This window comes from Sminthopsis crassicaudata, chromosome 2, assembly GCF_048593235.1.
Source record: "Sminthopsis crassicaudata isolate SCR6 chromosome 2, ASM4859323v1, whole genome shotgun sequence".
NCBI lineage: Eukaryota > Metazoa > Chordata > Mammalia > Dasyuromorphia > Dasyuridae > Sminthopsis > Sminthopsis crassicaudata.
The window spans coordinates 660,059,885-660,073,199 of NC_133618.1; the positions used below are offsets into that span (position 1 = coordinate 660,059,885).

General features: G+C 39.8%; 1 long non-coding RNA gene across 1 annotated transcript in view; it reads right to left on the reverse strand.

The window, feature by feature from the left end:
• The window catches only part of LOC141553835 (uncharacterized), a 166,311-nt gene extending 157,195 nt beyond the window's left edge, over positions 1-9,116 (reverse strand). The window contains exons 1-2 of the long non-coding RNA XR_012485673.1: positions 8,710-9,116; positions 35-225 (exon numbers count right to left, since the gene is read on the reverse strand). This is a non-coding gene — a long non-coding RNA (uncharacterized LOC141553835). The remainder of the gene's footprint in view (positions 1-34; positions 226-8,709) is intronic.
• Positions 9,117-13,315: the final 4,199 nt, after the last annotated feature.

Here is a 13,315-nt window from a genome sequence, read left to right on the forward strand (position 1 = left end):
GGAGGGTAGGCAGGGCAAGCATTTTTATACTCACTTTGCAGATGCTGTAACAAGTGGGGAAACCCATCCATCAAGGCATCGGTGTTCATTGATGTTATCACTTATTCAACCTGTTCTTCTCGGCCGCACAGAGATGACAACTGGTTACCCTCGAAGGCTGCTGGAAAGGACCTGCTTAGGGACTCTGAGTGACACTCTGGTGCTGTCTGGGTCTGTGGCCACGGGCTGAAAGGCAGGATTTTGCCACTAGAGGGTGGGTTCTTCTGGACCTGGCAGCTCCTGTGAAGGCGCTGGTGGGACTGTGATCAGTCCCTTCTCTGTGGGGTTGGACAGGAAGGAGGCCCCTAAACCAGAGGGGTGGCCGAGGAGTGTTCTGTGGAGAGTTGGGGGATGGGAAGCAAGCATTGAAAAGAAGGCAATGGAAAGGGGAGAGGGGTGGAAATCATTCTGTTTTTGACTGAGAACTGAGCTGGGCCCAAGGCCCACTGTGGCCAGTGTAGAGACCGAATGAGATGGGGGAAGGGTGACCACCAGGGAAATAGAAACCTGGCCTGGGGCCAGCTCAAGACCTCAGGTTTCATTCTAATCTGGGCACCTCTGTGCTGAGCCTTCAGCTGACAAGCTGATAATAGGAACTGAATGCCCACCTGGGGGAAGCTCCCAGCCACCCTTTGGAATGCACTTCGACTTCCTTCCAACCTGCTAGACTTTTCAGGACCCAACTCAGGCCTGCCTCCTCCAGGAAGCCTTTCCTCATTACTTATTCTGAACTTCTATGGAACCTTGGAAAGGGCTAAGTTTCATTACCTTCATTGTACAGATTTTTAAAAATTCTTTTCAATTAAAACATTTATCTTTTTTTTTTAACATCATAGTTAATTAATCTCCTATCCAGTGAATCCTCCCCTGAATGAAAAGAAGGAAAATGAAAATGAAACAAATAGGAAATGAAAAAAAGCAAAAAGCAAAACTCACTCATTAGGGGTAGAGTCTCTTAACCCTCCAAGAAAAAGGAGGTGCATTTATTTTTCCATCTCTTCTCCAAGCCAGAGATTGGTCATTATAATCATACAGACTTCCACTTCCAAAGTGAAAATAATTTAACCTGACACAGAAAATCAAAATTTAAAAAGAATAAGACAAAGATGAATTAATATCTGATCCTCAAGTCAAGAGGCGAACAGGGTAGAATTGCATTTTAGGAAAATCTCTTTGGCCAGTTGGAGGGGAAGAGGATTTTGGCAGGGATACCGATTTGGAGGTTATTAGAGAGTCCAAGAGGAGGGGGGACAGCGTGGTGGCTATGGGAAGAGATTGAAAGAAATGCAACCAAAAAGATTGGATTGCTACTGATTGGATTGTGGGGGGAGGGGAAGCCAGCAGTCGAAGATGATGTGAAGGTTGTCAGAACCTGGGGAACTGAAAAGATGTTGGTCGCCTTGACAACAGGGAATTATAGAAGAGCATCGGGTCTGGGGGGAAAGAGAATGTAATGAGGTCTGTAATCACAATCTATCCATGGTTGCTCAGCCTGTGTGACTCACTCTGCCCCACCCAAATGAAAAAAAAAAGGGGGGGGGTGAGTTGGAGCTCTTGCTCATTGGTCACTGACTCTTCCCCCACAGATCAGAGCTGTAGGCATGAGGTCATCCATCTACAGGGATGGAATTTTCCCAGTGGCACCTGTACAGTGGATATTGTGGACGCAGTTAGGTTATAACTGTCCTGAGAGGCAGAGGAGGGGGTGTTATGGGAGAAAAGGGTTAGAGGTGGATATAAGTGGATATATGTGAATATAAAGATAAATGTGCTCGTGTTGGATTTTCAAGCCCCCTAATTGGCTCCAGCAGCAAGGCTGAGAAGCGACCCAGCTTCTTACTCTCTGATTGGCTTGTCCAATACATCTTGGGGTCAGGTTATATATACTGGGAGAAGGTGTTAACCTCCATAGTGGTCTAGTCAGTAGAGAGTTGTCGCAGCAGTAACTCTGATCTCCTTGATATTCCTTGTCCAGAAAAGTCCATTTCCTGATTCCTATCCCTTTTTATTTGCAGACCACTCCCCTACTCAAGAAACTCTAGCTGCTCCCTATCACCTCCAGGATCAACTAGAAAATCCTTTGGTTGGTTTTCAAAACTAATAATCTGGCCCCTTTCTACTTGCCACATACTCTGTCATTTAGTCACACTGGTCTCCTTGCTGTTTTTTAAACATTCACAAACATTCCTTTTGGGGGGTGGGGTGGGGCAGAGTACTCTATTTTCACTGACTATTCCTTCTTTCCCCATATCTGGAAAACCTCCTTGCTCATAATCTCCATCTAACTTCCCCCATGTCTGAGATAAAATCCCACCTTTTCCCATGGTCTTTCCCAGTCCATCCCTTTTCATTGGAGATATCTTTCCATTCACTTCATAAGGACTCCAGAGGAGAAAATGAGTCTGGTGACTTTGCACAACCTTCCCTCAGTTAAATCCAACTCACTTGCAAGTCCCAGCATCACCTCCCTGATGTCAGAACCATCACCTCCCTCTATCCCATCCTCTTCTCCCTGATGTCAGAACCATCACCTCCCTCTATCCCACCATCTTCTCCCTGATGTCAGAACCATCACCTCCCTCTATCCCACCATCTTCTCCCTGATGTCAGAACCATCACCTCCCTGATGTCTCGCCACTGCCTCCCTATGTCCCAGGATCACCTCCCCAATGTCACGGTCATCTTCAAAAGTGATGAAAAACAATAACAACTCATTGTTGATTTGTTGTCTCTCCCATAAGTGAACTCTATGAGAGCAGAGACTTGGTATTTATCTTTCTTTAACCGCCCCCTCCTTCCTCCCTTAGCACAGTGCCTGACACTGATGTCTGCTGACCAACCAGCTGAGAAGCATGACCTCAAATATCAGAAGAGCTGTGTTCAAGTCCTAAACCTGACCTATGAGATTCTATATCAGTCATTTTATTTCTCAGCTCTTCCCTTTCACCCCCAAACACACACACACACACACACACACACACACACACACACACACACACACACACACACACACACTTCTCTAAGACTATAAATTAATTGCGGAGAAGCTGACAACCTACATTTTAAAAAATCTTATCCTGGTTGCCAGATTGAAGCCTCCAGGAGGACTGGCTGCATTTGGCTCTGGTTCTGTCCCCAGGCCAAGAGGAGAAAAGGCCCTTCATCAATATTGGCTTTATTGAATTGAAATGTGTCAGATCCTGGTGGTCCATCCCTCCCTCTTGGGGCTGTAGTCAGGTGATTCATGAGTGCCAGCTGTAATTTTTCCTCCCTCTCATGCTCAGGCAGGGCACACCGACATGTGGTTCAGTGCACATTTGTGAAAAAACCAGTCTTTCACTTAGGCCCCTCCTCCCAGCTCTCAGATAAGCCGGGCTCCGTGGGCCCCTGGCTGTTTCCCAGAACATACCCCCTGCGGTTGAATGGTTTTTACTCTTGGCTCTCAGCTGGAGCTGTCCCTGCCAGTCCACGGGAGGGGAAAGAGATTGAGTTGCCAGCCCATGCACTCCACTCTCTTTACATGGCTTTCTTTCCAAAGTATCTCTGCTCAGGGGAGCACTCTGGCTGGTTAAGTCACATCTGGAGGCTAAATGTCCTGACCCCCTATGGAGTTCAATCGAAACTTGGGATCTGGTCCTCAGGTAAAGGTCAAGAGCAAAGGGAGCAGAGGGCAGACGAATGTAAACAGAGGGAGGGCCAAACCTACCTCCTGGAGCCAAACCCAGCATACCTGACCCTTACAGAAAGGAACAAATCCAGTTCCAGATAGCTACATACCATGGGAGCTAGGTAACCCTGGAGCTTGACTTCTGGCTCCCTTGTGGGGAAAAGCCAGAAAGCAGAGAAGCCAGAACTCCAATGAGTCAGTTTCCCTGTCCAGAGCTTGGAGATTGTTCTCCCACTCCACTAGGAATGGACTTGGAGATCTTGAAGCTATCAGAGAGCAACTTGGGAGAGAGGATGCAAAAGGGAGGAAAAAGGGGGAAGGAATTCTAGAACTTTTCTTATTCTAGAATTTTAGAATGTGAGCATCCAAATTTCCAGGAGTTTTTTTCTCTTTAATTAAAAAATAAATTATAAGCACATCAACAAAATAAAATGAGACTGCACTCAGAGCCATAAACTTCTGTTCCAAAATATTAGTGATATATATTGGATTATTTATCATCTAGGGGAGGGGGTAAAGGGAAGGGAGGGAGAAAAAAAATTGGAACATGTTTTGCAAGGATGAATGCTGAAAACTTGCTATGTAGGGAAGGGGATGGAGGGAAAGGACAGAGAACAAAATTTTTGGAACACAAGGTTTTGCAAAGGTGAATGTTGAAAATTATCTATGCATGTGTTTGAAAATTAAAAGCTAACTGAATAAATAACAAATTCCTCAGTTTTAAAAAATATTAATGATGCATTTGTGCTTGTGTCCAGTGCCAGGTTCCATTGCTGGTTTTTTTTTTTGTTTGTTTGTTTGTTTGTTTTTGTTTTTTTTTAAAGCCTTCTCTACCTTCTCTACTCTGGACAAGCATCTTTATGTCACAGTGATGACCAGAGTTGTTTTTCTGTCTCCCATTTTAAAGAACCCACAGTTTGTTTAGATACATTAGATTGGATCTGTCATTTTAATAATTTGGTGGATTCTGTGTTAATTCTGACTTGGTGATGGCCTGTGCACAGGTGCAGAAGGCAGGTGATTCAGCAGGAAAGCCATCACTGGTAACCAGCTGCTTCTAATCTAAATAGAATCCATTTCATCTTTGAAAACTTCCAGTGGCTTCTAACTCTCTTCTTTAAGAAAGTATTCAGGATAGAAGATGTAAGACCAATAAGAAGCCTACAGTGCTTCAGCTTTTTAAATTTCCTAATCCTGAAATATCTTTTCCAAAGTGTCTTTTTACAATTCTCCCTTCTCCTACCTTTCTCTTTTATTCTATCCTATTTCATCCCATTCACTAAGGATTTATTAAATGTACTGTTCTAGGCATGGGGAAAACTGACAAAAACAAAACAGTCTCTACCCTTTGATAGTTTACATTCTGTCAGAGGAGTATGGAATATAACATGTATGTGAGCAAAGCTATCCAAAATATTATGAAGGAATTTCAAGATAACTGGATCTAGAGTACAGCCTGGAGTAGAATGTGTTTTTGTAAATCAAAAAGTTTGATTTGTAATTTTGAAAATGTTTGTAAAAGCAGCTAGGGAAGGTAGTGGATAGAACAAATAGGGCTGCCTGAAGTAAAAACAAAAAACAAAAACAAAAAAAACAACAACCCAGAATTCAAATATAACTTCAGACATTTAGCTGTGTGACCCTAAACATGTCACTTAACCCCTGCCTGTATGAACCTGGAGAAGGAAATGGCAAACCATTCCAGCCTTTTTGACAGGACCATGGACCTTAATGGTACACAGGATCACAAAGAATTAGCTATGATTGAACAACAAACAACAGAAGCATAGGTAAATGCAAGTACCATTTTTCTTTTGTGAATGTAAGAGAGGTATGGAACAAAAAGCCTGAGTAGATGTTAAATTGTTTATTGGAACTATAGCATGATTTAAGGCTTGGAGACTGGCTTGGCAAAATTAAGAGATAATCAGAAATTTAGGCCATGAGCAAAGTTGATAGTGCAGTTGTCCTTTGTTTCACTGGGATGCTTCTTAGGAATTCTTAGCTCTTTATAAGGATAGATAGATTCCTAAGGTCAGGAAGCTCAAAGATAAATTGCTTCACAGAATCTCTCCATGAACACCAGATCAAACCCCATCTCCATGAGAACAGATCCAATATGTTTTAAAATCAGCTAAGGGATCAAACATTCTCCTCCTTTCTTTATCACTCCCCCCCCCCCCCCCCAGGCTGGGGTTAAATGACTTGCCCAGGGTCGCACAGCTAGGAAGTGTTAAGTGTCTGAGACCAGATTTTGAACTCGGGTCCTCCTGAATTCAAGGCTGGTGCTCTATCCACTGCGCCACCTAGCTGCCCCCCCCCTTTTTTTTTTTTTTTTTTTTTTTTTTTTTTTTTTTTACTATTTCAACCAATTATAGCATTCCAGAATCATAAAGTATAGATTTAGGAGTTCAGGTAATAGATAAATACCTTGTTTACTGATGTTGGAAATAATGGGTAAATACCTTGCTTTCCCACCAATCACTGCCCTAGGAAATTGAGGAAAGCTAATAAAGGAACACTGACAGAAGTCAAAGTTGAGATTTTTTCAGTATAAAAATGGGAAACACGGTAAGACATATTTGCTACTACTATTTCTTCTCCTCCCCCAGATGGCCTAATAGAGATATGAGAATTTGCAGCATCCCCTATCTTTAATCTTCTTGAAGCTCCAGTTATTTTATTAAACTCAGTTATTCTGCATTATTCTCAGTTATAATATTCCATAAAGGATATTCCTTAGAGAATAGCCTTCAGTAAATTTCATTTGGGTGTATAAATTTTGTGCATGGTCTCTCTTTTTCCTTTCCTTGTGTTCATGCTGATTTGCTAGAGACTAACCAATCACTTAGAGAAGCGTTTGCCATGAAGTATGGGCAATAATATTGAGAGGAGAGATTATCAATCACTTCCCGATTTCATTTTAAGAAAAATCTTATGAACCTCGAAATAGCACAAATTCCCCTGGCTGTGAGAATTTCTAGTTACAGTTCTGTGGATTTCATCTATTGATTTCACTTTTTAAAAGGGATGTAAGGTAATGGATGTAAGAGCCAGTAACAGAAGATGTATACAAGAATGGAATGGATTTGTAAGGAGAGGTTCACAAAAGCTAAAATTCAGAATAAGCGGAGATTGGCAATGGATGTAGAGTACAATCTAAAAGATTTATTTATTTAGATTTTGGTAATTGCTTAACAAAAGAAAAGAACCACTAACTTTAAGTCCCCCAAAGAAGGTCAAATTATTCAATTCCCATTTTGTTTCTGTTTTCTCTGCCAAGAGTTTGAAAGGGAATTGAGTGCAAATTTATTTTGCCAACTATATCTTGCCAGCCCCCAAAATGTTGTAATTGAAATTGGGGTAAATAGAGACACAAAGTTCTGAGAACATTAAATTTATTGGTAAGACTAGCAATTGCCAATAAAATGAGTCTCTCAGCTCTTCAGCCAGCCAAAAGACGATGAGGTGGAGCTTAGTAGCCTTCATAAGTTTTGGGAAGTACAAGAAAACAAAGAACAAGAAGAATCACAGATGGAAAGAAATATGATTGGTTATAATGTTTGAAGTTTCATAGGTGGCAAAAACAATATGATTGTCTAGACATTTGGGGTGGGCAAAAACCCTTCCTTTCATCCTTCTGTCGGGGGAGATCAACTGATAGAGTCCATCTGCTCCTTAGTTGAATAGAGATAACAGACTTTTTGGTGTCCACCCACATTCTGTAAGATTTGTTAGTATGATAACAGATCTCCCTTAATTGTACATAGGTATGCAAGGCTACATAGAGATAACATATTTCTTTGAGCTACGATGATTTATAAGACAACTGAATGTTAAACTAACTCAGGGAAAACTGAACTTCTGGACTTGTGAACTTATGAACTTAACTCAAAGACAAAGAAATGTGATTCAGCCAGTTACAAAATAGAATCAATTATGGAATGGAATTAAATAGAAAATCAATATTTGAGTTTCTCAAAACCATGTTTCACATCTCATGTAGTCAACTACTCAAGCCATTTTGTCATTTGTCCTACCATTTGAACTCATCATGTACCCCCCTTTCCATCTCTTGTTCTGGGCACAGTAATGAAATGCTTTTGGAAAAGGTATGTAAATTAATTACCATATGGATAAACTCACCATCCTTATGATTCCCCTGACCTAGCTGTCCCATGATCACCACTCTTTATATGTTGTCTTCTAATATTAGAATATAAGCCTCTTGAGGTCAAGGACTATTTTACTCTTTCTGGCACTTAACACAGAGTCTGAGATAATGAGTGCTTACCAAATCTTTTTCATTCATTCAAAAAGAATCATTTTTACATTTGAAAAGATAACTCAAAATAGTTAACAGGCAACTGAATTTCAAGATAAATGAAGAAATCAGAAGATGACACCTTCCTGCATTCAGTGAATATAAACCCTTAGGCCTAATATATCAATTTCATCCTAAAGTTTTTTTTTTAACTTTTTATTTTTCAAAACATATACATGGATAATTTTTCAACATTAACCCTTGAAAAACCTTGTGTTCCAGTTCCTCCCCACACACACTTTCCCCAACCCCTCCTCTAGATGGCAAATAGTCCAATATATGTTAAACATCATCCCAAAATTAAAAAAAAAAAAAAAGTCTTTGAAAAATCAAGAAGAATGGGAGAAGTACTGAAGAATCAGGAGAAAGCAAATATCATGATTTCCAAAAAAGGAAAAGAGAGTGAAGTCTTCAAACTATCGGTTGGTAAGCTTATTTTTATTTTGTAACAATACACTTATAATAATACCCTCACTGGGACATTCGCTCAATTTCCACTTGAACACAAAGGTTGCTTCCCCAGAGAATGACTTGCTACCTTGAATTCTATGGCTATTCCAATGGGTGGTACCACTCACCTACTAAGTCTAAAGTCCTACTAATGGAACTCATGAGTCCCCACTGATTTGCTTCCTATTAACAATCAGCTAGTAGACTTAAACTTAGAATATATACTCACATGTGTAAAGAGCATGTGTTTGGCCAAGACAATTTACAAGTCATGGTTCTTCTGGACCTAGAAGTCCTTCCTCTCTCCATAGATTTTTCACATACAGTTCCTGAAGAAAGGGTCTCTGTTGGTCAAGCCATTTTATCTGGGTTCCCAGGTTCTGCTTTTTCCTCGGATCAGTAGTTTGCATTATTCTCTGCTATGAGGATCAAATCCTTTGAAGCTATTTCTTCCTTAGTTACAATAAGTATCTCTGCTTGGGTATATCTCTGCTCCTAGCTAGATGCATTGTCTCCTACTATTTCAGTAACTCCATTGATAGTGGATATGTGGGGGACAGAAAATCTCTTCTTCCTCTGCCATAGAGAAATCTATCCACAGAAGGCACTCCTGAAGTATTTCTCAACTGCTTAACTGGCAAATCACTGACATTTATCTACTATTTAATGCCAACAGAAGTCTGCTTTCTCAGCCAGTCATATTGTTCCTTTTGTGACCCAATCAAAGAAATTCACACCTCATAAAGGGATCTAGTATAGACAATTTTGTTTATTATACTTTCAGATCTCATCACATATGACTACACTGTTGATATTCCTGCAATGTAGAAAAAGTCCTAAATATCTAGTTTATCCTTTTTCCTTTATTCTGTGATTACTTTAATGAGGTGGGTAAGGAAACTCCCTTCTTTAAATGCTAATAAAGGGATGATTTGTGAACATTTGGAAAAGGGACCAAGGATCACTAAGTCCCAAGTCAGCATGGCCTCCACTAAACCCACCTCATTTCCTTTATAGATGGGATCAATTGACTGGTACACCAGGGGAATAGCACAGGTGGAACTCTCATCCAGTCATTTGACAAAGTTTCTCACGTATTTTTGTGGATAAGCTAGAGAACTGGAAATCAGAAAACAGTAAAGTTAGGTAAATTTGTAACTATTTGTATGACTGGACTCAAAGAGTAGTTATTAGTGATTCATGTTGTAATGGAGGAACATCTCCAGATGAGTGATTTTGAGATCAATTTATGAGCCTTTGCCATTTTATCACTAAGCTGCATCAAGGCATATATAACATGTTTATCAAACTTTCAGGGGAATATGTAACAATTGGGTAACATAATTAAGATCTAAAAAAGCCTTAAGAGAGTCAAATGATAAGCAGAATCTAAGAAGATAACATTTGAGAGGGGTCAACTTAAAGTCCTATACTTGAGTTCAAGAAATTAATTGCACACACATAGAATAAGAAAAGTCTAAATAGACAGAAATCCAACTGAAAAAAATGTAGGAAGTTTGGTGGCTGGCAAGCTCTTTAGGATGCAACTGTGTGATACAGTATCTATGAAGGCAAGAGTTAAGGCTACATAGTGAGTTACAGTATCCAAAATGAAGGCCGTGGTAAGGTCTACATCAGACTACGTCTAAAGTATTGTGTTTGCTTCTGGTGACCACACTGAGAAGCTAGAGCATATATATATATGGTTAGAGCACTAGAAATCAAATCATATGTGCACAGATCAATTGAAGAAACTAGGCATTTTTAGCCTATAAAATTCCTATAGAATATATGCTCCTTGAAGTCAGTATCATTTTGGCCTTTGCATCCCTAGTATCTGATGAGAACAATTAATTATTAATAATTATGTTATTATTATGTAGAAATTAATAAATACTTGATGATTGATTGATTGCTTCCCCCCCCTATGACAGCATATTTCTTTTTTAATTTTTATTAATTTTATAATTATAACTTTTTTTTTTTTTGACAGTACACATGCATGGGTAATTTTTTTTACACCATTTCCCTTGTACTCCCTTCTGTTCCAAATTTTCCCCTCCTTCCCTCCACTCCCTCCCCTAGATGGCAGGCAGTCCCATACATGGTAGATATGTTATAGTATATCTTAGATACAATATACGTGTGCAGAACTGAATTTTTTCTTCTTGTTGTTGCAAAGGAAGAATTGGATTCAGAAGGTAAAAATAATCTGGGGAGAAAAACAAAAATGCAAAGAGTTACATTCATTTCCCAGTGTTCCTTCTCTGGGTGTAGCTGATTCTGTCCAGCATTGATCAATTGGATCTGAGTTAGATCTTCTCTATGTTGAAGCTATCCATTTCCATCAGAATACATCTTCATACAGTATTGTTGTTGAAGTGTATAATGATCTCCTGGTTCTGCTCATTTCACTCAGCATCAGTTGATGTAAGTCTCTCCAAGCCTCTCTGTATTCCTCCTGCTGGTCATTTCTTACAGAGCAATAATATTCCATAACCTTCATATACCATAATTTGCCCAACCGTTCTCCAATTGATGGACATCCATTCATTTTCCAGTTTCTAGCCAATGCAAAAAGGGCTGCCACAAACATTTTGGCACATACAGGTCCCTTTCCGCTCTTTAGTATTTCCTTGGGATATAAGCCCAGTAGTAGCACTGCTGAGTCAAAGGGTATGCACATTTTGATAACTTTTTGGCATAATTCCAGATTGCTCTCCAGAATGGTTGGATTCTTTCACAACTCCACCAACAAAGCATCAGTGTCCCAATTTCCCCACATCCCCTCCAACATTCATCATTATTTGTTCCTGTCATCTTAGCCAATCTGACAGGGGTGTAGTGGTATCTCAGAGTTGTCTTAATTTGCATTTTTCTGATCAATAGTGATTTGTTGATTGATTGCTTATCTGGGAAGAGAAGGCTTGGGGTATGCATGGGAGATGGAACAGGAGAGAGAAGAAAGGACTCAGGGATATAATAATCTTTGAATGTTTGACTCTGTGTTGCACAGAAGTAGGAATATATTTGTTTTCCTTAGTCCCAGAAGTGAAAATTTAGAAATAGAAGATGGAGAGAGGGAAGTTTAAGTTAAATATGTGAAAGAAAAACAATCTTGTTATCAGAATGTACTACTTGATTGAATTACTAGATGTACATGATCCTATCAATGTTCCGTTCAACATGCAACCAGAAACTATCCAGACCAACTTCTCTGTATTCTAAGCAGGTCTGAAAAAATATCAATCTAGATTTGCCTTAGGAAGCTGAATCTGCTACTGGTAAAGAAGCTTCTTTGTTACTGCTGTTGAGTTGGTTTTCTATCTAAGTCTTTGTGACTTCATTTGAGGTTTTCTTGGCAAAGATACTGGAATGTTTACCATTTCCTTCTAATTTTACCCTGTGGAAACTGAGGTCAATAGTTAGGTGACTTATCCAGGATCATACAGCTAGTAAGTGTCTAAGGCTGGGTTTGAACTCAGGAAGATGACTATCCCTAATTCCATATACAGAACTCTATCAAATGTTCCACCTTCAATATGTAAATAAATTTCTTTTCTTTTCACTTTGGCTATTTACCCTCTATTTGATCTCTAGTCTTAGAAGCTGATGTTAGGTAAAATAGTCCCAGGAGAGCAACTCTCGCTTGGTTGAGATATTCTCAGTCAATTATACAGAAAAATTTCTGAATAAATAGAGCAGGAATGGTTAGGTAGCAGGATATAGTAAAGGGATCCAGGAGAATTATTCAGTTGGAAGCTAGATTTCTGCTTTGGGGGAATGTTGGAGAAAGGATTCCTATTTAAGTCCATGTTGAACTAGATTATCTCAGAAGCCCTTTCAATCCCATGATTCTTTGGCCTTCACATGTTATCTGATCTTATCTCCCACCCAAAGTAGGAACATGACACATAAATCACTCATTTTAGGTAATCAGTTAACTATTGGCGACAATGAAAACTGGACTTCCTTTCGAGGCATTCCTTTTCATTGTTATAAGCTCTAATAGTAGGAAGGTCTTTTTTAAAAATTGAGGTGAGATCCCCTTTTTTTGTAACTTTTATCCATTGCTCTTGGTTGCATCCTGTCTTGAACCATAGACTAAGGAGCAGCTAGGTGGTATTGGGAGAGCACAGGCCCTGAAGTAAGGAGGTCAGGAGTCAAAATCCAGCCTCAGACACTTAACTACTATGTGACCCCCGGATAAATCACTTAACTCCTATCCAAGAAAGAAAGAAAGGGGGGAGGGGAAAAGGAAGGAAAAGAAGATAGAAAGAAAGAAGGAAGGAAGGAAGGAAGGAAGAAAGGAAGGAAGGAAGGAAGGAAGGAAGGAAGGAAGGAAGGAAGGAAGGAAGGAAGGAAGGAAGGAAGGAAGGAAGGAAGGAAGGAAGGAAGGAGGAAGGAAGGAAGGAAGGAGGGAAGGAGGGAGGGAGGAAGAAGCCAAGTCAATATGGAAGGTTCTTTCTCTAATAATCAATATGGTTTACTTTACCCTCAACCCAGATTCCCCACAGCCCTCACCAACAATGAATCTGACACTATGGACTATACATTCTGACAATTAGAGATTCTTTGAAAAATGCAATTATTGACCTCTAGAGAAAGACATCATGCTATTAAAGTGATTATCATTTAGATGTGAGATGGACCATAGGAGTTCTTTATGGAGTGAATTTTGATGATGAGAGAGAGATAGACAAACAGAGACAGACACAAAGACAGAGATATAACAGGGAATTAGAGAGAGACATAAAGATAGTCAGAGAGACAGAGACAGAGAAACAAAGACAGAGAGATAAAAACAGAGACAGAGATAGAGAGATAAAGTATAG